This window comes from Colobus angolensis, unplaced genomic scaffold (assembly GCF_000951035.1).
Source record: "Colobus angolensis palliatus isolate OR3802 unplaced genomic scaffold, Cang.pa_1.0 Scaffold600, whole genome shotgun sequence".
In the NCBI taxonomy this organism is placed as follows: Eukaryota; Metazoa; Chordata; class Mammalia; order Primates; family Cercopithecidae; genus Colobus; species Colobus angolensis.
Genome location: NW_012119600.1, coordinates 49071 through 53870, shown reverse-complemented (window position 1 = coordinate 53870; position 4800 = coordinate 49071).

The window sequence follows — 4800 nt, the reverse complement described above, 5'->3', positions numbered from 1 at the left end:
GTTAGGATAATAATGCTATGTAACAAGATTGATGACCTGTAGGTGTGACTTATCATGCCTGGCATGGTCTTAGGTCTTGTTTATAATTTGGTGTCTCATTACCACAATGAGTCTGTTTTGTCAATCTTATGATGTCCATTTTCAGATGAATCCTGGTCAGTTTTTGTGCCTTTAATTTAAAAGTAACAGGGTAAAATGAGGTGTGTCCTACCTCCCTCCTCATAGTGGCCAGAACTGTTTTTTAAGTGAGACTGCAGACTTTTTGCAGTCCCCTTGGCCACAAGGGGTCTCTTCTGTCAGTGGAGGGCTTAGGATTTTATTTTATTATCATTTTTTTTAGAGACAGGATCTCACTCTTTTGCCCAGGGTGGAGTGCAGTGGCACAGTCATAGCTCACTGTAACCTTGAACTCCTGGCCTCAGGTGATTCTCCCACTTCAGTTTCTTGAGTAGCTAGGATTACAGGCATGAGCCACGATGTCTGGCTAATCTTTATTTTTTTTTGTAGAGATGGGGTTTTGCTGTTTCTCAGGCTGATCTTGAACTCCTAGCCTTAAGCTATCCTCTCACCTCAGCCTCCTGCATGGCTAGGACTACAGTGTGTGACCCCATGTTCAGCTAAAAATTTTATTTTTAGTTTACATTTGTTACATCAGGAATAGAAAATTAATATAGTACCCAACAGAGTTACAATTATTTTAATTTCAAAACCCAGTCTTGGTTCAGAAGCCAGACCTCCTTCGAATTAGACATGGAACTAATGAATGCACCCTCCATCCAACTCTATCACACTTGAAGACGGTGAGGGTAGGGCCCCCAGGAGAAACAGTGCTTGACAAAGACAATCTTACCAGTTCTATAACCCTACACTCATCCTGTTCTTTATATATTTGAAGCTGACCATACGGGAGGAATCACGGACCCGTTCCCTGGCCATTTCCTTCCTAAATTCTGCATTGAGAGATCTGTGGTATCTGATGTATCTAAATTGGCAATTCAAAGTAGAGCAGAGATGCATTTTAATAACCTGCTACATATGCAAATAGTAGTAGCTAAATAAACACATGTAGGCCTTGAGACTGAACTATGTGTCACATTTTCACATCTGCTATTAGAACATAATGTCTTCCTTCTACAAAGCAAACTTTCCTACCCTGTCGGTTTACTTCTCAATAATTTGTCTTAAGCTGTGACAAGGATACAAATCATGAATGAAAAAAAAAAAAAAAAAACTTGTCTTATGATATTTTGTGCAAATAATGGTTGCCAAAGAAAGGCCTTGCTGATATTAACTCCAGTTTGCACCAACTTGCCCCATGTCCAAACTAGGAAAGTGACGAAGACAGATCTCTCAGTGGCTGCTACATGCTAGGTTTTTTCAGGAAGATTTACATTTTGTTACCATAAAGACAGAAAATAAAAGCAGGCATGTATGAGTTATTATTATCAATATCACCAGTCTGATACTTGAGTGAAATATCATTATCTAAATCAATCTTAATGTGATCACCTAAATGAGTTCTCACCTCTGAGACTAATTGCTTTCTTGTGCTGAGGAGTGTGGATGGCTGTTGATTTAGTACCAAGAGATTAACTACTTTCAGGGCTCCTTCAGAGATCATTTCTACTCCATCTGAAAGATTGATCTGTTTGAATTCAAATTATACCACTCAGATATTGAACAAAAAGCAGCTGAAGAGAAGAAAAATATCTTCCTAGGCATTGGTATAAAAGGTGGGGGTTGGGGAATCTGATTTTCATGTTGGAGAATTGCATTTATGGAGTTTAAACTGCCCAGCTCCCGTCAGACTCATCCTGGACTCTTGCCATTTGCTTCCTCTGCCTGGGGAGACAGTATTTTGTGAATGCATGCTCCAGCTGTGTGGCCCCAGCCTGGTCTTCTGGGAATGAGGAGTGTTGGCAGGAGGTGAGGAATCACCATAATAAGCTCTTATTAACTGATGTCTCTTGGGATTCTCCTTGGCGGGTTCAAAAGGAAACTTTAAAAACATTTACTTCCTCTGATAAAGCAGTCAACAGCAAACCTGTAGTGAAAGGATCACAGGTTTCCAGAGAGCAAGCTAATTAGAAAATCTCAAGGGGGTAAAACCCTGCAGCATGCCGGTGACTTGGTTGCCAATTATGATATATATTGTACTCAGGATTACAGGATATATAATATTTATATATATATTTTTTTTTTTTTGAGATGAAGTCTTGCTCTGTCGCCCAGGCTGGAGTGCAGTGGCGTGATCTTGGCTCACTGCAACCTCTGCCTCCTGGGTTCAAGCAATTCTCCTGTCTCAGCTTCCCGAGTAGCTGGGATTACAGGTGCCCGCCACCGCACCCTGCTAATTTTTGTATTTTTAGTAGAGACGGGGGTTTCACCATGTTGGCCAGGCTGGTCTCGAACTCCTGACCTCAAGTGATCCGCCCGCCTCGGCCTCCCAAAGTACTGGGATTACAGGCGTGAGCCACTGCTCCCAGCCTATATATGTTTTTATGCATCCATATGTATATGTGCATATGTTATACACACATAAGCTTACTATTTATTTTGAAAATATTTTAGACTTATAGAAAAGTTACAAAAATTATTTAAAAATAGGCTTCACTCAGCTTATCCTAAGGCTAACATTTTACCTGATCATAGTATTGTTTCCAAAACCAGAAAGTTATCATTGAGACAACGCAATTGACTAAAATACAGGCCTTACTCAAATTTCCCCGGCTTTCTCACTCATGTCTAATCCAGGATCCCACATTGCATTTGATTGCCACAGCTTCTTAATCTCTTTCCATCTCTGATGGTTCCTCAGTCTTTCCTTGTCTTTTTAGACCTTGACACTTGTTAGGAGTTCTACTCAGTTGTCTTGTTGAATGGCCCTGCGTTTGAGTTTGTTGGCTGTTTGTTCATTATTAAATAGAGGACATGCGTTTGGCAAAAGTGCCACAGAAGTTACATTTTATGCTTCCTAGAGCATTATATCAGGAGGCATATAATACCAATCCATCTTGTTACTAATGATGTTAATCTTAATCAGCAAAACTGAGTTTTCAGTTAGGAGATGATGGGGTCGAAACACACCAAACTGGTAGAATGCTCCAGCCTGGACAAGAAACTGGCTTGATGGAAGCCAATAGCTTTGTAAAAAATTAAATTTTAATTTCAAATTCAGGGGGGGTACTTGGGCAGGGTTATTATTAGGTTGGTGCAAAAGTGATTGCGATTTTTGCCATTACGTTCAATGGCAAAACCCACAAACACTTTTGCACTAACCTAATACAAGGGCAGATTGTGTGATGCTGAGGTTTGGGCTTCTGATGATCCCATTACCCAAAGAGTGAACATAGTACTCAATAGGAAGGTTTTCAGCCCTCGCTCCTCTCCCTCCCTCCCTCCTTTTGGAGTCCCCAGTGTCTGTTGTTCTAACTTTACGTCCATGTGTACCCAGAGTTTAGCCCCCACTAATAAGTGACATGATATTTGCTTTTCTGTTTCTGTGTTAATTCACTTAGGATAATGACCTCCAGCTGCATACGTGTTGCTGCAAAGGACATAATTCTATTCTTTTTTATGGCAGAATAGTACTCCATGGTATATATGTACCACATTTGCTTAATGCAATCCATTGTTGGCAGTCATCTAGCTGATTCTATGTCCGTGCTATCGTGAATAGTGCTGCAATAAACCTATGAGCTCAGGTGTCTTTTTGGTAGAACAATATATTTACCCTTGAATATGTACCAGTAATGGGATTCATGGGTTGAATGGTAGTTCTGGGTTCCTTGAGAAATCTCCTAACTGCTTTCCACAGGGGCTGAACTAATTTACATTCCCACATAAGCATTCCCTTTTCTCCACAGCATCTGTTATATTGTTCTTGTTACAACAATAACAATTATATTGAAAATCTCTTATATTTTCTTGCCAGCATCTGTTATATTGTTACTTTTTAGTGATACTCATTCTGACTGGTGTGAGATGATATCTCATTGTGGTTTTGATTTGTATTTCTCTGATAGTGATGTTGAACACTTTTTTACGTATTTGTTGGCTGTGTTTATGTCTTCTTTTGAAAATTGTCTATTCATGTCCTTTGCCCATTTTTTAATGGAGTTATTTGTTTTTTTGCTTGTTGATTTTTGACAAACCTGACAACATGATCTTTGACAAACCTGACAAAAACAAGCAATGAAGAAATAATTCTCTACTTAACAAATGGTACTGGGAAAACTGGCTAGCCATATGTAGAAAACTGAAACCGGTTCCTCTCCTTACACTTTATACAAAAAAATAACTCAAGATGAATTAAAGGCTTAAATGTAAAATCCAAAACTATAAAAAAGCAGAAGAAAATCTAGGCAATACCATTCAGGACATAGACACGGGCAAAGATTTTATGACAAAAAACGCCAAAAACCATGCAACAAAAGTGAAAACTGACAAATGGGATCTAATTAAACTAAAGAGCTTCTGGCACAGAGGAAAAAAAAAAAAAAACCTATCATCAGAGTGAACAGATAACCTCCAGAATGGGAGAAAAATTTTGCAATCTATTCATTTGACAAAGGTCTGATATCCAGAATCTACAAGGAATTAAAACAAATTTACAAGAACAAAAACAAACAGCCCCATTAAAAACATAATTGATCATTAGAGAAGTGCAAATCAAAACTATAATGAAGGCTGGACGAAGTGGTTCATGCCTGTGATCCCAGCATTTTCCGAGGCCAAGGCAAGCGGATCACTTGAGACTAGGAGTTCAAGACCAGCCTGGCCAACATGGTGAAACTCCAT